Below are 23399 nucleotides of genomic sequence, written 5' to 3' on the forward strand. Positions count from 1 at the left end.
TTGGTAGTTTTAAACAAATCTACTTTTAAACAAAAGTATCCACCTCACACACATGGTTATGGGCTTTTTAAAAAAAGAACACACCTGTACCATGTCAGATATAGCGTTGAAATGTATTCAATTTTGAGTTTGCATCCCAATGTTATACTTTACATACAGTGAGGGAAAAAAGTATTTGATCCCCTGCTGAATTTGTACGTTTGCCCACTGACAAAGACATGATCAGTCTATAATTTTAATGGTAGGTTTATTTGAACAGTGAAAAATGCATGTCAAAAATGTTATAAAGATTTGCATTTTAATTAGGGAAATAAGTACTTGACCCCTCTGCAAAACATGACTTAGTACTTGGTGGCAAAACCCTTGTTGGCAATCACAGAGGTCAGACGTTTCTTGTAGTTGGCCACCAGGTTTGCCCACATCTCAGGAGGGATTTTGTCCCACTCCTCTTTGCAGATCTTCTCCAAGTCATTAAGGTTTCGAGGCTGACGTTTGGCAACTCAAACCTTCAGCTCCCTCCACATATTTCCTATGGGATTAAGGTCTGGAGACTGGCTAGGCCACTCTAGGACCTTAATGTGCTTCTTCTTGAGCCACTCCTTTGTTGCCTTGGCCGTGTGTTTTGGGTCATTGTCATGCTGGAATACCCATCCACGACCCATTTTCAATGCCCTGGCTGAGGGAAGGAGGTTCTCACCCAAGATTTGACGGTACATGGCCCCGTCCATTGTCCCTTTGATGCAGTGAAGTTGTCCTGTCCCCTTAGCAGAAAAACACCCCCAAAGCATAATGTTTCCACCTCCATGTTTGATGGTGGGGATGGTGTTCTTGGGGTAATAGGCAGCATTCCTCTTCCTCCAAACATGGCGAGTTGAGTTGATGCCAAAGAGCTCCATTTTGGTCTCATCTGACCACAACATTTTCACCCAGTTCTCCTCTGAATCATTCAGATGTTCATTGGCAAACTTCAGACGGGCCTGTATATGTGCTTTCTTGAGCAGGGGGACCTTGCGGGCGCTGCAGGATTTCAGTCCTTCACGGCATAGTGTGTTACCAATTGTTTTCTTGGTGACTATGGTCCCAGCTGCCTTGAAATCATTGACAAGATCCTCCCGTGTAGTTCTGGGCTGATTCCTCACCGTTCTCACGATCATTGCAACTCCACGAGGTGAGATCTTGCATGGAGGCCCAGGCCGAGGAAGATTGACAGTTCTTTTGTGTTTCTTCCATTTGCGAATAATCGCACCAACTGTTGTCACCTTCTCACCAAGCTGCTTGGCGATGGTCTTGTAGCCCATTCCAGCCTTGTGTAGGTCTACAATCTTGTCCCTGACATCCTTGGAGAGTTCTTTGGTCTTGGCCATGGTGGAGAGTTTGGAATCTGATTGATTGATTGCTTCTGTGGACAGGTGTCTTTTTTACAGGTAACAAACTGAGATTAGGAGCACTCCCTTTAAGAGCGTGCTCCTTATCTCAGCTCGTTACCTGTATAAAAGACACCTGGGAGCTGGAAATTTTTCTGATTGAGAGGGGGTCAAATACTTATTTCCCTCATTAAAATGCAAATCAATTTATAACATTTTTGACATGCGTTTTTCTGGATTTTTTTGTTGTTATTCTGTCTCTCACTATTCAAATAAACCTACTATTAAAATTATAGACGGATCATTTCTTTGTCAGTGGGCAAACGTACAAAATCAGCAGGGGATCAAATATTTTTTCCCTCACTGTACAACTTTCCCGAAGCAGATCCTTTGTTTGCTCACCCCAGGGCAACTGAACTGATTCCAGCGGCTGACCCAAAACATCGCCGGCGGAGGAAAGGCACTCGGAGCGGCCTGCTGGTCCGATTTAGGAGGCGCGCACACCACCCACCGCTTCCAAGTGTTCTACACGCTAATGTTCAATCTTTGGTTAACAAAGTTGACGAACTACGGGCAAGGATTTATTTCCAGAGAGGCCTGTAACATACTCTGTTTCACGGAAACATGGCTTTCTTGGGATATTCTGTCGGAATCGGTCCAGCCAGATGGGTTCTCAGTTCATCGCGCAGACAGCAATAAATATCTCTCCGGGAAGCAGAAGGGCGGAGGTGTGTGTTTCATGATTAACGACTCGTGGTGTAATTGTAGTAACATAGAGGAATTCGAGTCCTTTTGTTCACCCGACCTAGAATATATCACAATCAAATGTCGACTGTATTATCTCCCAAGATAATTTTCTTCGGTTATAGTCACGGCCATGTATATCCCCCCTCAAGCCGATACCACGACGGCCCTCAAAGAACTTCACTGGACCTTATACAAACTGGAAACCACATATCCTGAGGCTGCATTATTTTAGCCGGGGATTTTAACAAAGCTAATTTGAGGACTAGGCTGCCGAAGTTCTATCAACATATCGACTGTTGATCCGAAAATAATTTAGACATATACACTGAAACAGTGACTGAGTTTATCAGGAAGTGTATAGGTGATGTTGTGCCCACTGTGACTATTAAAACCTACCCTAACCAGAAACTGTGGATATACGGCAGCATTCGCGCAAATCTGAAAGCGGTGTAGCTACTCACTCCGCAAGGCAATTAAACTGGCAAAACATCAGTATAGAGACAAAGTGGAGTCGCAATTCATCGGCTCAGACACGAGACGTATGTGGCAGGGTCTACAGACAATCACAGACTACAAAAAGAAAACCAGCCACTTCGCCGACACCGACGTCTCGCTTCCAGACAAGCTAAACACCTTCTTCACCCGCTTTGAGGATAACACAGTGCCACTGACGAGGCCCACCACCAAGGACTGTGGCCTCTCCTTCTCCGTGGCCGACGTGATTAAGACATTTAAGCATGTTAACCCCCGCAAGGCTGCCGGCCCAGACAGCATCCCTAGCCGCATCCTCAGAGCATGCGCAGACCAGCTGGCTGGTGTATTCATGGACATATTCAATCTCTCCCTTTCCCAGTCTGCTGTTTCCACATGCTTCAAGAGGGCCACCATTGTTCCTGTATCCAAGAAAGCAAAGGTAAATGAACTAAATGACTATCGCCCTGTAGCACTCACCTCTGTCATCATGAAGTGCTTTGAGAGACTAGTCAAGGATCATATCACCTCTACCTTACCTGTCACCCTAGACCCACTTCAATTTGCTTACCGCCCCAATAGATCCACAGACGATGCAATTGCCATCACACTGCACACTGCCCTATCCCATCTGGACAAGAGGAATACCTATGTAAGAATGCTGTTCATTGACTATAGCTCAGCATTCAACACCATAGTACCCTCCAAGCTCATCATTAAGCTCGAGGCCATGGGTCTGAACCCCGCCCTGTTCAACTGGGTCCTGGACTTCCTGACGGGCCGCCCCCAGGTGGTGAAGGTAGGAAACAACATCTGCACTTCGCTGATCCTCAACACTGGGGCCCCACAAGGGTGCGTGCTCAGCCCCCTCCTGTACTCCTATACTCCCTGTTCACCCATGACTGCATGGCCAAGCACGCCTCCAACTCAATCATCAAGTTTGCAGACGACACAACAGTAGTAGGCTTGATTACCAACAATGACGAGACCGCCTACAGGGAGGAGGTGAGGGCTCTGGGAGTGTGGTGCCAGGAAAATAAGCTCTCACTCAACATCAACAAAACAAAGGAGATGATCGTGGACTTCAGGAAACAGCAGAGGGTGCACCCCCCTATCCACATCGACGGGACTGCAGTGGAGAAGGTGGAAAGCTTCAAGTTCCTTGACGTACACATCACCGACAAACAGAAATGGTCCACCCACGCAGACAGTGTGGTGAAGAAGGCGCAACAGAGCCTCTTCAACCTCAGGAGGCTGAAGAAATGTGGCTTATCACCTAAAACCCTCACAAACTTCTACAGATGCACAATTGAGAGCATCCTGTCGGGCTGTATCACCGCCTGGTACGGCAACTGCACCGCCCACAACCACAGGGCTCTCCAGAGGGTGGTGGGGTCTGCTGAACGCATTACCGGGGGCAAACTACCCGCCCTCCAAGACACATACAGCACCCGATGTCACAGGAAGGCCAAAAAGATAATCAAGGACATCAACCACCCAAGCCACTGCCTGTTCACCCCGCTATCATCCAGAAGGCGAGGTCAGTACAGGTGCATCAAAGCTGGGACCGAGAGAATGAAAAACTGCTTCTATCTCAAGGCCATCAGACTGTTAAAAAGCCATCACTAGCACATTAGAGGCTGCTGCTGCCTATTGAAATCACTGGCCACTTTAAGAAATGGAACACTAGTCACTTTAATAATGTTTACATATCTTGCACTACTCATCTCATATGTATATACTGCATTCTATTCTATAATATTATTCTGTATCTTAGTCCATGCCGCTCTGTCATTGCTTGTCCATATATGTATATATTCTTAAATCCCATTCCTTACTTTTTTGTGTGTATTGGGTATATGTTGTGAAATTGTTAGATGTTACTGCACTGTCGGAGCTGGAAGCACAAGCATTTCGCTACACCCGCTATAACATCTGCTAAACACGTGTATGTGACAAATAAAATGTGATTTGATTTGATACAGTGCCTTGCAAAGGTATTCATCCCCCTTGGCGTTTTTCCTATTTTGTCACATTACGACCTGTAATTTAAATGGATTTTTATTTGGATTTCATGTAATGGACATACACAAAATAGTCCAAATTGGTGAAGTGAAATGAAAAAAATAATGTATTCACCCCCTTTGCTTGAAGCCCCTAAATAAGATCTGGTGCAACAAATTACCTTCAGAAGTCACATAATTAGTTAAATAAAGTCCACCTGTGTGCAATCTCAGTGTCACATGATCTCAGTATACATACACCTGTTCTGAAAGGCCCCAGAGTCTGCAACACCACTAAGCAAGGGGCACCACCAAGCAAGCAGCACCATGAAGACCAAGGAGCTCTCCAAACAGGTCAGGGACAAAGTTGTGGAGAAGTACAGATCAGGGTTAAAAAAATGTATCTGAAACATTGAACATCCCATGGAGCACCATTAAATCCATTATAAAAAAAATGGAAAGAATATGGCACCACAACAAACCTGCCAAGAGAGGGCCGCCCACCAAAACTCACAGACCAGGCAAGGAGGGCATTAATCAGAGAGGCAACAAAGAGACCAAAGATAACCCTGAAGGAGCTGCAAAGCTCCACAGCGGAGATTGGTGTATCTGTCCATAGGACCACTTTAAGCCGTACACTCTACAGAGCTGGGCTTTACGGAAGAGTGGCCAGAAAAAAGCCATTGCTTAAAGAAAAAAATAAGCAAACATATTTGGTGTTCGCCAAAAGGCATGTGGGAGACTCCCCAAACATATGGAAGAAGGTACTCTGGTCAGATGAGACTAAAATTGAGCTTTTTGGCCATCAAGGAACACGCAATGTCGGGCGCAAACCCAACACCTCTCATTACCCCGAGAACACCATCCCCACAGTGAAGCATGGTGGTGGCAGCATCATGCTGTGGGGATGTTTTTCATCGGCAGGGACTGGGAAACTGGTCAGAATTTAAGGAATGATGGATGGCGCTAAATACAGGGAAATTCTTGAGGGAAACCTGTTTCAGTCTTCCAGAGATTTGAGACTGGGACGGAGGTTGTCCTTCCAGCAGGACAATCACCCTAAGCATACTGCTAAAGCAACACTTGAGTGGTTTAAGGGGAAACATTTAAATGTCTTGGAATGGGCTAGTCAAAGCCCAGACCTCAATCCAATTGAGAATCTGTGGTATGACTTAAAGATTGCTGTACACCAGCGGAACCCATCCAACTTGAAGGAGCTGGAGCAGTTTTGCCTTGAAGAATGGGCAAAAATCCCAGTGGCTAGATGTGCCAAGCATATAGCGACATACCCCAAGAGACTTGCAGCTGTAATTGCTGCAAAAGGTGGCTCTACAAAGTATTGACTTCGGGGGGGTGAATAGTTATGCACGCTCAAGTTTTCTGTTTATTTGTCTTATTTCTTCTTTGTTTCACAAGAAAAAATATTTTGCATCTTCAAAGTGGTAGGCATGTTGTGTAAATAAAATGATACAAACCCCCAAAAAATCTATTTTAATTCCAGGTTGTAAGGCAACAAAATAGGAAAACTGCCAAGGGAGGTGAATACTTTCGCAAGCCACTGTACATACATTTGTTGGCCAATTCCTCCACCCACCATGCACTCTTTAAATATCCTTCCTCCGTGTCAGTGAAGGGCTGTTAAGTTAAAACCAGGACTCAAATTGAAGGGGTATGAGAAAGTATGCCATAGGCCGTCCTTTTATTAATGAAAATGGCAAAATGCACAGGCCTACCCATTGTTAGTTTAAGATGATTATTATATTTATTTGAACAGATCCGATTATACAAAGCGCTCTATAACAGCACTTTGTTTCGCGATGCTAGAAACAAGCTGCAAGATACCCGGGAAAGACGTGACTCCCATGCATATGGGATAATTTCTTACAGAGGCCTATCAATTGATTAAGCTATTCCCTTTCTGTACAATAGAAGATGTTTAAACCCAGAGAGCTTTTAGGGAAACACTTGTGCCAATCTCTCGTTGGGTTATGCTTGCCACGGAAGAAGAGTAGCCAGCAGTTAAAGCTTACATTTTTCTGCTTTGGTAGGCCTACTGTCTGGGGTGGAAAGGTAGGCCTACTCTGTCTGGGGTGGAAAGTATTATGCTCAGATTCCTAATGATGTCTCAGATTTAATTATTTGCAAACAGGGACAGTTTCATTACACACAACACCCACTGATTTGGCATTGGAGAAAGATGATAAGATGAACACATAGGCCTATCTCTCTGTCCATTCTTTGCCAGTAATTTTGCTAATTTGTGTGGTATTAAAAAATATGTAAAATTACGTAGAATTGCATGCAATTTTTATAAAAGGCATTTATTTTCTCGGACCTGCAAATACGATGATAGAATCATGCAATACTTTTACTATAAAGGAGAACTTTCCACCCCTACTCTTGTCCACAGTGGTCTGTGAACCCACAACCTTCTGGCCCGCAGCCCTGTGTGCTATCAACATTCCTGTGTTGCCATGTAATGCTTACAGGATGGAGAAAAGTTTCTAAAAAGGTATATCTAAGGCTCTGGTCTGACCAAGAAGTGAGGGTAAACAGTAAGAATGTTATTTGCTATCCATTGCATATTTTAATGATTATTTTGTGTATAGGGGAGGGTCACTTGTTTTTTTCAAGCATTCAAGGAAGGTTTAGGTAAAATATATTTTGCTAAAGGGAGGGCCATCCATGTTCATTTCAGAGAGGTCCGATTTTATCCATCTAAACCTTATTATAAATAACGTTCACTCCCTTACACAAACTAAAGAAGCCAGGGGGGAAAATATCTCACTAACCTTTGAGCAGCAGTGAAATGTTTCAGTAATCACTCATTACACTTCTTGGTATTGAATTCCTGTTACAATGTGCCTGCTTTGCATAGTGGAGGCCAATTAATCCGACTCGGCCGTGACCCTTCGAGAAGCCTTGCTAATGCGATTAATGGGATTGTGGGTAGCGCTGAAGGGGTGTGTGTGTGACCACTGCAGGCTAAGGCTTGTGCAGCCAGAGAGTGGCTTATCTTTTGCACTTCAAACCCGGCTCCAGAGAGGTGTTAGGTTGCTTTGAAGAAGATCTTAAAACAGAGAGGTGTTAGGTTGCTTTGAAGAAGATCTTAAAACAGAGAGGTGTTAGGTTGCTTTGAAGAAGATCTTAAAACAGAGAGGTGTTAGGTTGCTTTGAAGAAGATCTTAAAACAGAGAGGTGTTAGGTTGCTTTGAAGAAGATCTTAAAACAGAGAGGTGTTAGGTTGCTTTGAAGAATATCTTAAAACAGAGAGGTGTTAGGTTGCTTTGAAAAAGATCTTAAAACAGAGAGGTGCAAAAGGGGGCAAAGCAGTTTTACTGCAGAAATCTGCAAGCTTTATACATACCTTTGTACCTGCTGAGGAAGGAGATTTGGTTTTAATGTAAAAGCTAGACCATACCAGGCATTGTTTAAAGGGTTGGTTATAATTGTGAAAATTATGCACTCACTTTTCTTTCATGGGCGATCACTTTTTGCTATCTCTACTGTTTCCTTTCTCAAACACTATCTTGAAGGTTATTTTGTTGAACCGGCCCCATAGTTCTGATCCCGTATACTGAGGATAGCACCTGCAAACTTAAATTCAACAGGCAAACGGAGACAACGACATCACATTCTTTGTGTGCAAATGCAAATTAAATACTTTCCTTAAATAATTTTTTGGAGTAATCACTGAACAGGGAGGACATTATCCAAACCAAAAATGTTTACCCAAACCGCCTCGGCAATTGGTCTCTAATACCTTAAACCATGGAGCTCTAACTGCACCTCTCATTGGTTTCTGTTGGCTGCCAACATGGTGATGCAGACTTTCATTCCGATGATGAACCCTGCTCAGTTTGCAGAGAAAGTTGCTATCAGTTAACTTCAGCCCTCAGAGCTGATTCGCGGTTCTAACCGGAGACAAAAGCAGACGAGTGAATGGCCCCAGCCCACACAGCTAACCAAATTGGCCCAACATGGGGATAGGATTACCCTTATCAAGCATCAACTGTTTGCCCACCCAGACAAAGACTTATTGCTTTGGGACCATGGCCAACCATGGAGTGGACCTTTCATATTACGACGAGCTGTGATGAAAAGGCATGCAACACTGTCATTTCAGTTGTTAATGACGAGAGGAAATTAATGGACGGACTGCAGGGGGGTCGAGCGGTACTATCTGTTTGAGAGGTGATGAGTGTGAAAATGTGCATGAACGAGAGTATTCGAGGCTAAACAAAAGCAATCCTTCTCAGTTCATTGCATTAATGTGAGTGGAAAAGCAAGCAAATGCTATGGTTTGCAAAACAGCTCAACAGCCATTACTTTGGGAAAAATGTGTCCGCTGTCTGTTGATGTCTGGTAAAGATATTGCTATTAGCATGCTGATGGCACATCATAGCTGCATCTCAAATGGCACCCTATTCTCTACATAGTGCACTACTTTTGACCAGAGCCCTATAGCAGTTCAGTGTGAACTGCTACTATATTAATGTCTCTGCTGAACAATGTATCATCCCACAATCACCACTTCATAAACACTTCAGCTCAGCTCGTCCTACTCTTCAGAACTCCCCACAGTTCATTTCATTTAACGTTTGCTCTACATTGCAATACTTATTTTATAAACTTACCAACACATTCAACGTGACTTTAACTTCCCAAAAGCTTTCGGGAAACAACCATTTCACTGTAATTCTTAATGTGGAAGTTGCTCTACCTCCAGTTACAGGAAGTGACTGCCCAGCCCACATGTAGTTGCTCTACCTCCAGTTACAGTAAGTGACTGCCCAGCCCACATGTAGTTGCTCTACCTCTACTAATGTAACTTTGTAATTAAAAGGTAGACAAAAAAAAGGTGGTGCCTCAGTGTTCCCTCTAAATATCTAAAAGGGTCAATTACAAGATGCACAGCACTGAGCAGAATCAAACCCACCATTAGCAGTCTGGCACCATCTGCCTTATTGCAGGTCGCACACACGCTTTAATGACATCAATTTCTTCAAGATTTTTAGGGGTTGCAGTGCTGAGTTTGCTCCTGTCACCATAAAAGTGTCATTGTCTAGGAAGTTTATTAAAACATTTGAGTGGCAGTCAGACCAACTTCCGAGGGATGGTTTGGTACTGTCGAATGAGAAAGGTTTGTCAGAGAGGTGCCAATGGCCCCCATTTTGTAGGCCCACGGGTCAATTTCCAAAAACTATTTAAATGAATTGCCGCAGGTACAGCCAACTAGCGCTAGCTACACATTTCTGCTTGCAAAAGGCTCTGGATGTGGGTTTGCAGGCCTGTGGGTCAGCTGTTTGTTCACCCCCCACCCGCACTCTATTGCTATTAACCCATCTGCAACCGCCTGACTATAAGTGATAAAGTGAAAACCCGCACCCGACCCTAACCCGCTAATATAGAAAATGCGCTGTAGGCTACAGTTAGAGACTGCGGAATGATTTGTTGACAGGGGGTCAGGATATATGTAGCCTGATTTAGATATAATTTTGATAAGCTATTTGTTAGTCAACAATTACAATCAAGCAGCATCTATTCTGTCATTATGTTGTCCTAGAACAGGGTTTCCCAAAGTCGGGTGCACGTTTTGGTTTTTGCCTTAGCACTACACAGCTGGTTCAAATAATCAAAGCTTGATGATGCGTTTGTCATTTGAATCAGCTGTGTAAATTGTATCGCTTTTAAATTCAGGCTGTAACACAACAAACTGTTGAAAAAGTCAAGGGGAGTGAATACTTTCTGAAGGCTCTGGTTATTTTCCAGTTGTTGACAAACAGCTTTCCATAACAGACTTAAGGAAGTCATTCGTCACTATGGACCCCGTGCGAATTGGGTGGCATGGTCAGGGGTCCATTGTTAGCAAGGACGTAACTGAAAGAGAGCGACCCGGCCCTACATACTATATTTTACTGGTTTGTGACACCGCCCCCAGTTAGAGGGGAATAAAGCAGCCCAAGAATGAACACACACCAGAACTTTACTCACACACAGGAGAAGATGAACATCGGTATGTACAGTACCAGTCAAATGTTTGGACACACCTACTCATTCTAGGGATTTTTATTTATTTTGTACAGAGTGGGCAAAGCTGTCATCAAGGCAAAAGGTGGCTACTTTGAAGAATCTCAAATATAAAATATGTTTTGATTTGTTTAACACTTTTTTGGTTACTATATGATTCCATATGTGCTATTTCATAGTTATTCTACAATGTAGAAAAATAGTAAAAAATAAAGAAAAACCCTGGAATGAGTAGGAGTGTCCAAACTTTTGACTGGTACTGTACATGTGGATGAAAAAGTGGGAAAGGTAGTCGAATGGTATTGGTTCTGTAATGGACAGAAACAGTGGTAATGAATACACACATACCGAATGAATACACCAGGGCACAAAGGCACAGATACAGAATCTTACAGAATACAGCAGTAATGACTGTATAGATTGCACATGCCACCTGCAGAGTAATACACAACACAGTAAACTCAGACGGGCAACATACAATCGGCAATAGTCTTAACTAACTATGAAGAACAATATGCAAATGTCACACAACTCACTTTGTGTGCGCACTCCTTCCCACAAGGCCAGAGATATGAGTGAGTCCAGTTGTTGATGGGCAGAGATAGAGATGTTGCTCTCCGCCACTGCTTGAGGGAGACTGTAAGTATTGTGTGACCTGCAGAGTCAAGAGGATGGGCAGATGTCCAGCCCCTTAGTAACCTCCCTAGCAACCTATCAGGGCACAGGTCATTCAGGTCAGAGAGAGTTTGAGAGGCAGGTTTATGATACCCTCTAGACTCAGGCTCCGGTTGTGGGGGATGGGGAGTGGAGTGTGCAGCTCAAGGTCATAACGTTAACAGCAGTCCAAACTCTTGCGGTTGCTACCCATAGTTGAAGCTAACGTAGCCACGTAGCATAACTTTGCAATTTAAACAATGTGATTAGTCACTATGGGGCCGACGGAACCTTGCTAACAATGGAACCCGTGCACTTCGCATATTTTTACTATCTGTTTTGAACACCAGCTGAAATACAATGTTTTGGGTTATTTAAAATATATTTCACAGAGGTTTAGATGGTACAATATTCTCTATACTATACATTACTTGTTTGTCACATAAACTGAAATTAGGAGAACATTTTAGAATCTGAGAAACAAGGCAATGGTAGAGCTATTTCTGCAGGCCATTTTCTTTTAAACATTCTTTAAATTTTTTAAAGCCAGTTCCAGAATAATGTCTGATTTATTCAACTAATTAATTTATTTGTTGTAATATATTGTAAACAAATATATACAATATAAATGTGGCTCTATACCCTATAAATACCTCACCCACAAATACCCACTGGGTTAGTGAGGTAGACAAAGAATGGGGTCGATTCACTGTTTGTTCATCGTTGCGGGAGACTCCTGTGAAGTCCGGGCCCTGAATACTGAGAAGGCATTTCTCTCTGATCAGAGGCAGCATATCGCTGGTCTCAATCACGTCTCTGATCAGAGAGAGCATACAGCCGGCCTCAATCACGTCCCCCGAGACATGGGGCTGGACTTTATTAATTGATGCCGCCCACTGAGCTAAAGGGTTTCAAATGGGTAGAATTACAGGATCAATACTGTGATTAGCAAAAGCCTTGTAGCTATTGTGTGTTGTTGGCAATTCATCGCATCAGTGCCAAAGCCCAGGGGACGGTGCACGTGTTGGGCTAAGGAGACAAGGGACTCAGGGGATCTTTACACACAGCGCCATTAGATACTATATAAATCAAATCAAATTGTATTTGTCACATGCTTGGTAAACAACAGGTGTAGACTAACAGTGAAATGCTTACTTACGGGTCCTTTTTCAACAACGCAGAGTAAAAGATAAGATAAGAAATCAAATAAACATATAAATAGTGACACAAGGAATAAATACACAGTGAATAACAATAAGGAGTAAAGATAACATGGATATATACAGGAATAACCAGGTAATAACATGGATATATACAGGAAGAACCAGGTAGTAACATGGATATACACAGGAAGTACCAGGTAATAACATGGATATATATACAGGAAGTACCAGGTAATAACATGGATATATACAGGAAGTACCAGGTAATAACATGGATATATACAGGAAGTACCAGGTAATAACATGGATATATACAGGAAGAACCAGGTAATAACATGGATATATACAGGAAGAACCAGGTAGTAACATGGATATACACAGGAAGTACCAGGTAATAACATGGATATATATACAGGAAGTACCAGGTAATAACATGGATATATACAGGAAGTACCAGGTAATAACATGGATATATACAGGAAGTACCAGGTAATAACATGGATATATACAGGAAGTACCAGGTAATAACATGGATATATACAGGAAGTCCCAGGTAATAACATGGATATATACAGGAAGTACCAGGTAATAACATGGATATATACAGGGAGTACCAGGTAATAACATGGATATATACACAGGAAGTACCAGGTAATAACATGGATATATATACAGGAAGTACCAGGTAATAACATGGATATATACAGGAAGTACCAGGTAATAATATGGATATATACAGGAAGTACCAGGTAATAACATGGATATATACAGGAAGTACCAGGTAATAACATGGATATATATACAGGAAGTACCAGGTAATAACATGGATATATACCGGAAGTACCAGGTAATAACATGGATATATACAGGAAGTACCAGGTAATAACATGGATATATACAGGAAGTACCAGGTAATAACATGGATATATACAGGAAGTCCCAGGTAATAACATGGATATATACAGGAAGTACCAGGTAATAACATGGATATATACAGGGAGTACCAGGTAATAACATGGATATATACACAGGAAGTACCAGGTAATAACATGGATATATATACAGGAAGTACCAGGTAATAACATGGATATATACAGGAAGTACCAGGTAATAACATGGATATATACAGGAAGTACCAGGTAATAACATGGATATATACAGGAAGTACCAGGTAATAACATGGATATATACAGGAAGTCCCAGGTAATAACATGGATATATACAGGAAGTACCAGGTAATAACATGGATATATACAGGGAGTACCAGGTAATAACATGGATATATACAGGAAGTACCAGGTAATAACATGGATATATACAGGGAGTACCAGGTAATAACATGGATATATACAGGGAGTACCAGGTAATAACATGGATATATACAGGAAGTACCAGGTAATAACATGGATATATACAGGGAGTACCAGGTAATAACATGGATATATACAGGAAGTACCAGGTAATAACATGGATATATACAGGGAGTACCAGGTAATAACATGGATATATACAGGGAGTACTGAGTCGATGTGCAGGGGTGCAAGGTAATTGAGGTAGCTATATACATGTCGGTAGGTTTAAAGTGACTAGGCAACAGGATAGATAATAAACAGTAGCAGCAGCGGGTAGCCATTTGATTAGATATTTATCAGTCTTTTTTAGAAGTCTTATGGCTTGGGGGTAGAAGCTGCTCATGGTCCTGTTGGTTCCAGACTTGGTGCATCGGTACCGCTTGCTTTGCGGTAGCAGAGAGAACAGTCTATGGCTTGGGTGGCTGGAGTCTTTGACCATTTTTGGGGCCTTCCTCTGACACCGCCTGGTATAGAGGTCCTGGATGGCAGAGAGCTCGGCCCCAGTGATGTACTGGGCCGTACTCACCACCCTCTGTAGCGCCTTGTGGCCGGGCGCCTTGCAGTTGCCGTACCAAGAGGTGATGCAGCCAGTCAAGATGCTCTCGATGATGAAGCTGTTTAACCTTTTGAGGATCACAGTGTGTGTGGCAGTGACACACTGTGTATTAAGCCTTGAAGGGTTTTCTGCAATACAGCATAGGATGAAATACTATATATGAGCTTGGCATTGAAGTTGACCATGACTAGGTTATACTCAATGCAAATTTACAGTATTTTGAGGATCTTGACACACTTAGCAACACCCTTTACGTCTCATTTGATCTTATCTTGTAAAACCTGATGAATTATCATTATTAAAGCCTTAAGAGATGCCGTTGGTATATGAAATATTGGTGTATTGGTATTGGTCATAGGAAGGGTCAAAGCTGGCATTTTCCCACCAGGAATCAATGAACCTGTTGACATTGATTCAGACAGAAGTTATTTTGCACAGCAAAGACCCAAATTAGGAAAAAATACCTTCAGAAATACTTGTGATATTATGAAAATAATTTGTTTTATTAAAAGTTTGTAGAGCAATTTTCTGGAGACTTTGTAACAATGCAATATTGGGCTTAAATGGTATGAAGGATTTGTTGTAAGAACATTTAGAAATTCTATTAAAATCACATCAAAATGGATCAAAAGCATTAACATGTGATAGAAAATATTGTGACCAAACAAAATGTTATAATTTTGCTTAAAAGAAACATGAATTTTTGAAAGGATCAAATATTTTGTGGGTTTTCTATGTACGGAGAACATCTAACTCACTTTTTGCAATATTTGGTTGTCCTTTCTGGTTTAACTTGGAGAGAGAACATCCTATCGTACTTCTTCACCATAAAATTAAGGGTCGTCAATGGCAGTGTTCTGACCTCATAAACCACACGTTAAAAAATATATATATAAATGTTTGTTCTTTTGCTGTGTAGACGGAACATCAAAGTTTCTCCTGAAGTATTTGGTTGTCCATATCTGCAGAATTTGGAAGGGAAACGATCTCTCTAACTTGTCTATCAATTTTGAATGTGGCCCTATGTCTCAGTTTTGTAATCCTTTAAACCAAGTGATGCGTTTTTGCAACACTTGCAAAACTACCTCTGGCTCAGAATGTTTGTTTCTCGATTTTTCTTCTTCTACGTAATCACTACGTCTAAGAGAAGACCGGAACAAATATTTCAAGTCATGTACTTGCATGGATGGCTTACAAAATATGCTTGTGTAGGGGACCAGTGTGATCTCAGATGAGTGGACAGGTTTCAGAGGATACTGATGCCACACAATAATCATACCAAAACACAATAAATACTACTAACAGATATATCTGGGTCTAAGGAGATTCACTATGTAGTGTTTGCTTGGGACCTGTACATGATGCAATTTAGAACGCGTTGCATTTTTGCAACCGTGGGTCTCACAGGGTTAAGGACAGATTTACAAGTTAATTCCCTGATTACAGCTGAAATCGAGACATTTGTAAATTGGGTGTCAAACGGATCCGAATTGTAAATCACTTGCATATCATTTTTGTGATGTTTTCTCTGTCATAATTGACGTCATTATGTGTGGCCTATTTCTGCAAGCTTCTGTCGAAATGGCCTTTGCTAAGAGTTTGAGATGTCACTGCTGTCATTATAGGCAATTTGTGCATTGTGGGTAATGTCAGTTCTCAATCTCCTATGTTCAGCCATGGCTTTTCTGCCTACAGTTATGGCACTTTGTACCTTCACAAGCTGCTAAGAATAGGATCATTAGAGACTGGCATAGACAAATGCGGGAATTGCTTTTGCACAAATGTCACTAAGTAAAATGTTGTCCCGCTTTAAATTATGTTCAGCTTATAAAGGCTACATAAAGCCTTCATAATGCCTTCATAAGCACTACATAAAGGGGGTTACAAAGCATCTATAACCATATGTCATGCTTTATAAAGGGTTCATAAATGTGGCATAATTGTGTGACATAATCACCAATGTCGAATATGATATAAACATGTGCTTTACAAAGGGTGACATGTTGTGCTGAAGGATGGCATATGCTCTAAAGTGATGTCATGTTAGTCACATTTACACCTCATCTCATTCCCAGAAGCGTGGAAGGTCTGGTGGACCAACGCATCGAACTTGGCCTTCATTAGCTAGGGATAGGTTTAACATTTTAAGAAGATCAATTGTGCAAATGGCCAGGGTTTAGCAATAATTATGATTTTTTTTGACTGTGTTAAGTAGTGACGATGACAAATACTTTACTCAGTAAGGTCGCTCCTATAGAATTCTATGGTCACTCCCACTAAGGCCAACTTTGAATGGTTGATATCCCAGGCTTATATGCACTGTGTGTGTAAAGCCTGGGGACGATGTTACACCAAGAAACACTTACCTTGATGAAAGCCCCCAACCTAAAGAAATTGAAAGTGTCTATCTTCTGGAATCAACTTACATGTTCCTCAGTACACAAACATGCACACAACAAAAAAACAAGCCATAGCACACGGTGCTGGGCCCAGTCAGGTCTTTGACACATTCACCCACTCCCCCGCTGAAAGATCATGCCACAATATGTTGGCACCATTGTAATAGGTTGTAATCAAGCCCTGGTCTCCAATGGTTTCTCAAATGACTGCCTCGCCTGGTTCACCAACTACTTCTCAGATAGAGTTCAATGTGTCAAATCGGAGGGCTTGTTGTCTGGACCTCTGGCAGTCTCTATGGGGGTGCCACAGGGTACAATTCTCGGGCCGACTCTATTCTCTGTGTATATCAATGATGTTGCTCTTGCTGCTGGTGACGCTCGGATCCACCTCTATGCGGACGACACCATTTTGTATACATCAGGCCCTTCATTGGACACTGTGTTAACAAACCTCCAAACGAGCTTCAACGCCATACAACACTCCTTCCGTAGCCTCAAACTGCTCTTAAACACTAGTAAAACTAAATGCATGCTCTTCAACCGAACGCTGCTTGCACCCGCCCACCCGACTAGAATCACTACTCTCGGCGGGTCTGACCTAGAGTATGTGGACAACTACAAATACCTAGGTGTCTGGTTAGACTGTAAACTCTCCTTACAGACTCACATTAAGCATCTCCAATCCAAAGTTACATCTAAATTCGGCTTCCTATTTCGCAACAAAGCCTCCTTCACTCATGCTGCTAAACATGCCCTCGTAAAACTGACTATCCTACCGATCCTTGACTTCGGCGATGTCATTTACAAAATAGCCTCCAACACTCTACTCAGAAAATTGGATGTAGTCTATCACAGTGCCATCTGTTTTGTCACCAAAGCCCCATATACTACCCACCATTGTGACCTGTACGCTCTTGTTGGCTGGCCCTCACTACATATTCGTCGCCAAACCCACTGGCTCCAGGTCATCTATAAATCACTGCTAGGCAAATCCCCCTCTTATCTTAGCTCACTGGTCACCATAGCAACACCCACCCGTAGTCTGCGCTCCAGCAGGTATATCTCACTGGTCATCCCCAAAGCCAACACCTCCTTTGGCCGCCATTCCTTCCAGTTCTCTGCTGCCAATGACTAGAACGAACTGCAAAAATCTCTGAAGCTGGAGACCCTTATCTCCCTCACTAACTTTAGGCGTCAGTTGTCAGAGCAGCTTACCGATCACTGCACCTGTACACAGCCCATCTGTATTTAGCCCATCAAACTTCCTCATCCCCATATTGTTATTTATTTTGCTAATTTGCACCCCAGTATCTCTATTTGCACATCATCTTTTGCACATCTATCATTCCAGTGTTAATACGAAATTGTAACTATTTTGCACTATGGCCTATTTATTGCCTTACCTCCATAATTTACTACATTCGCACACACTGTATATTTATTTTCTGTTGTATTTTTGACTTTATGTTTTGTTTACCCCATATGTAACTCTGTGTTGTTGTTGTTGTTTTTATCGCACTGCTTTGCTTTATCTTGGCCAGGTCGCAGTTGTAAATGAGAACTTGTTCTCAACTGGCTTACCTGGTTAAATAAAGGTGAATTTTTTTTATAATAATAATAATGGGAACAGAAGAGAAATACCTGGTGCGGTAGTCTAAGGTTGGACTACTCTAAATCATCTTGGTTCTGACACACACACACACACACACAAAAGCTGTGCAGGTCCATCAACTCATTTTAATACCTCTCACACCCTACAGTATGGATCATGAGAGAACCTTCATAAATCAGCAGAACATGAATAACCTATTTATTTACACTTTATGTAGTGTCCTGTAATACTTTGTTTGAAGTGAGACACCTTCGGTCATTCATAACACATCCATAAAGACTCTATATCGCATGACACTGTCCTTTATTTAAAGTCAGACCCCTTTGGTCATTTAAGTCAGACCCCTTTGCCCTAGTAGGAAGTCCGCTGTGTGCAGCTCACCCTGCACTAACATAAATAACATGAGCATGTCTACTTCTGCTAAGCTTCCCAGTAAAGCAATGAAAACAATCAAGCATACCAGAAAAGTGTTACAAATAGCCCACGTTAACATACAGTATAGCTTAAGAAACAAGGTTAATGAAATCAATAATTTGCTAGTAACAGATGACATTCATATTCTGACAATCTCTGAAACTCACTTAGATAATACCTTTGATGATACAGTGGTAGCAATACATGGTTATAACATTTACAGAAAATACAGAAATGCCAATGGTGGAGGCGTTGTTGTTTATATTCAGAACCACATTCCTGTAAAGCTTAGAGAGATGGCGCAGTGGTCTAAGGCACTGCATCTCAGTGCTTGAGGTGTCACTACAGACCCCCTGGTTCGATTCCAGGCTGTATCACAACCGGCCGTGATTGGGAGTCCCATAGGGCGGCGCACAATTGGCCCAGCGTCGTCCGGGTTTGGCCGGTGTAGGCCGTCATTGTAAATAAGAATTTGTTCTTAACTGACTTGCCTAGTTAAATAAAGGTTAAAAAATAAAAGCTTAGAGAGGATCTCATGTTAAATACGGTTGAAGTAATATGGCTACAGGTTCATCTGCCTCACCTAAAGCCCATTCTTGTGGGGAAATGACTGTAAAAACGGTTAAATCCCTGTGGATTGATGAGGAATTTAAAAATGGTATGGTTGAGAGGGATGAGGCAAAAGTAATGGCAAATAAGTCTGGCTGCAGAAAGTCAAACTCAGCTCCATCATTTATTGAATCAGATGGCTCATTCATCACAAAACCCAATATAATATTGCCAATTACTTTAATGATTTTTTAATTGGCAAGAAAATTTAGGCATGACATGCCAGCAACAAACGTTGACACTACACATCCAAGTATTACTGATCAAATTATGATTTAGTGTTGTCTATCAACAATGACAAGCCACCGGGGTCTGACAACTAGGATGGAAAATTACTGAGGATAATAGCGGACGATATTGCCACTCCTATTTGCCATATCTTCAATCTAAGCCCACTAGAAAGTGTGTGCCCTCAGGCCTGGAGGGAAGCAAAAGTAATTCCGCTACCCAAGAGTAGTAAAGCCCCATTTACTGGCTCAAATAGCCGACCAATCAGCCTGTTACCAACCCTTAGTAAACTTTTGAAAAACATTGTGTTTGACCAGATACAATGCTATGTTACTGTAAAAAGATTGACTACAGACTTTCAGCATGCTTATAGGGATGGAATAAACCAAACCCTAACCCTCAACTAAATTGAGCAAGTTGAGGTGACTAAACTGCTTGGATTGTAAACTATCATGGTCAAAACATGTTGATACAACAGTAGCTAAGATGGGGAGAAGTCTGTCCATAATAAAGCACTGTTCTGCCTTTTTAACAACACTATCAACAAGGCAGGTCCTACAGGCCTGATAAGACACACACTTAATGTCTTGTGAAAAGTGTTATGAAATGTAATGTCATGTAATATTTTAAATTGTATGCAGCTGCCTTAATGTTGGTGGACCCCAGGAAGCATAGCTCCTGCCTTCGCATAATAAATACAAATACATTTTAGCAGACGCTCTTATCCAGAGCAACTTACAGTAGTGAGTTCATACATTTTTTTTTTTGTTCTTCGTACTGGTCCCCTGTGGGAATCGAACCCACAACCCTGGTGTTGTAAGCACCATGCTCTACCAACTGAGCCACATGGGACAAATAAAAATAAAAATAACACATACATAATAAATGCCTTGTGTCATATGACGCTGTATTTACTATAAAGTCAGACACCTTTGGTCATTCATAACGCATACATAAAGGCTTAATGATGTAAACACAAATGTATTAACACTTAGGGAATTATCACTAACAGCTAAAACAAATAAACATTAAAGACATGTTTAAACCATACATTTCATTTTATGCCTTTGTCCCACATTATGTATAAGGCCATTTCTGTGCCGCGGCAGAAACTCTAAATGGGGAGATGGGAAACTCCATTCAATTAGTATTATTATATTCCTCTTTCATTTACAAATCTCATGACGTGACAATGAGATGTGGCTGTATCTAGGGGGATTTGTATTTAGCTGAGCCTGCAAGCTAGCTACATTTCGTCACCGAACTTATCTGAAATGACGATTTGAGGTAGCTACAGTATGTAATCTAACTCAACACTTAACTACTACAAACTAATTTAAATTACAATAAATACAAGTTAACTTACTTGTTTTTCGCTGTCCAGTGGCAGCACAAGTGGGGCATTTGATTTGTGAACTCATCACATGATCAGCGTGACGTCAGCAACACTAAAAAAGTACTTCTGGGTCACGGAATTTTCGGAAATGTTCCAAATAAAAGTCCCCCAGGTAATAGTAGGAAAGTGTCAATAACCATTCATGTATACAGTACCAGTCAAAGGTTTGGACACACCTACTCATTCAAGGGTTTTTCTTTATTTTACTATTTTCTTCATTGTAGAATAATAGTGAAGACATGAAATAACAGTAACCAAAAAAGTGTTAAACAAATCAAAATATATTTTAGATTTTAGATTTGTCAAAGTAGCCACCCTTTTTCTTGATGACAGCTTTGCACACTCTTGGCATTTTCTCAACCAGCTTCATGACGAATGCTTTTCTAACAGTCTTGAAGGAGTTCCCACATATGCTGAGCACTTGTTGGCTGCTTTTCCTTCACTCATGCAGTCCAACTCATCCCAAACCATCTCAATTGGGTTAAGGTCGGGTGATTGTGGAGGCCAGGTCATCTGATGCAGCACTCCATCACTCTCCTTCTTGGTCAAATAGCCCTTACACAGCCTGGAGGTGTGTTTTGGGTCATTGTCCTATTGAAAAACAAATGATAGTCCCACTAAGCGCAAACCAGATGGGATGGCGTATTGCTGCAGAATGCTGTGGTAGCCATGCTGGTTAAGTGTGCCTTGAATTCTAAATAAATCACTGACAGTGTCACCAGCAAAGCACCCCCACACCATCACACCTCCTCCTCCATGCTTCATGGTGGGAACCACACATGCAGAGATAATCCGTTCACCTACTCTGCGTCTAACAAAGACATGGCGGTTGGAAACAAAAATCTCAAATTTGGACTCATCAGACCAAAGGACAGATTTCCACCGGTCTAATGTATGATGCTCGTGTTTCTTGGCCCAAGCAAGTCTCTTCTTATTATTGGTGTCCTTTAGTAGTGGTTTCTTTGCAGCAATTCGACCATGAAGGCCTGATTCACGCAGTCTCCTCTGAACAGTTGATGTTGAGATGTGTCTGTTACTTGAACTCTGTGAAAAATGTATTTGGGCTGCAATTTCTGAGGCTGGTAACGCTAATGAACTTATCCTCTGCAGCAGCGGTAACTCTGGGTCTTCCTTTCCTGTGGTGGTCCTCGTGAGAGCCAGTTTCATCATAGCGCTTGATGGTTTTTGCGACTGCTCTTGAAGAAACTTTCAAAGTTCTTGAAATGTTCCTTATTGACTGACCTTCATGTCTTAAAGTAATAATGGACTGTCGTTTCTCTTTGCTTATTTGAGCTGTTCTTGCCATAATATGGACTTGGTCTTTTACCAAATAAGGCTGTCTTCTGTATACCAACCCTACCTTGTCACAACACAACTGATTGGCTGAAACGCATTAAGAAGGAAAGAAATTCCACAAATTAACTTTTAACTAGGCACACCTGTTAATTGAAATACATTCCCTGTGACTACCTCATGAAGCTGGTTGGGAGAATGCCAAGCGTGTGCAAAGCTGTTATCAAGGCAAAGGGTTGGCTACTTTCAAGAATCTCAAATATATTTCCATTTGTTTAACACTTTTTTGGTTACTACATGATTCCATATGTGTTATTTCATAGTTTTGATGTCTTCACTATTATTCGACAATATAGAAAATAGTCAAAATAAAGAAAAACCTGTGAATGAGTAGGTGTGTCCAAACTTTTGACTGGTACTGTATGAAAAATAATTTGTATGAAAAATAATTGTCTAAACATTAACAATGATTCATATTTGTTCATATTTAAGTGACATTTGCATTAAATTTGGGTTTTAAAACATGTTCCAAGGTCAAATAAATGCCCCCAATGCATTGAATCACTGTATATGGAATACAGATTGGCTTAGGGCACAAACTATTCCGGGTGCCGCAGTAAAAGTATTGTAGGGAATACTCAGTAGGGTCTGTAGAATGTATATATGGTGTCATTTCATGGGGCTCTGAATAATACGGAGTGTTGCTGGCCTTTTACTCCACCCATTTCATTGGCGGCCCGCGGCCGAATCACATCACGTGTGCGCTTACAGCACTACAGAAAACCCGCTAACCAAACAACAGTGCAGGGCATGCTCACTGAATTAAAGGTCAACTACACTAAAAAATTAACGTTTCTTAGATTTTTTCCAGACCTGATGTGGTTTAAGCATTGTTGTGAACAAAGAAAATCCAATTTTGTTGTTTTTCTATTCAAAAAGTGTGAAAAGAAATGGAGGAAACCAGAAAAAAATGGGGGAAATCTGAAACCTGGAAAAACAAAACCAAGAAAACTGAATTTTGGAGGAAAAAAACAGAAGTAGGAAAAAAAAAATTTACAAAACATATTTTAAATTAAAAAGCGAAAAATTAAAAAGCATTTCTTAAAAA

The sequence above is a fragment of the Coregonus clupeaformis genome, chromosome 12, assembly GCF_020615455.1.
Source record: "Coregonus clupeaformis isolate EN_2021a chromosome 12, ASM2061545v1, whole genome shotgun sequence".
NCBI classification, from domain to species: Eukaryota; Metazoa; Chordata; class Actinopteri; order Salmoniformes; family Salmonidae; genus Coregonus; species Coregonus clupeaformis.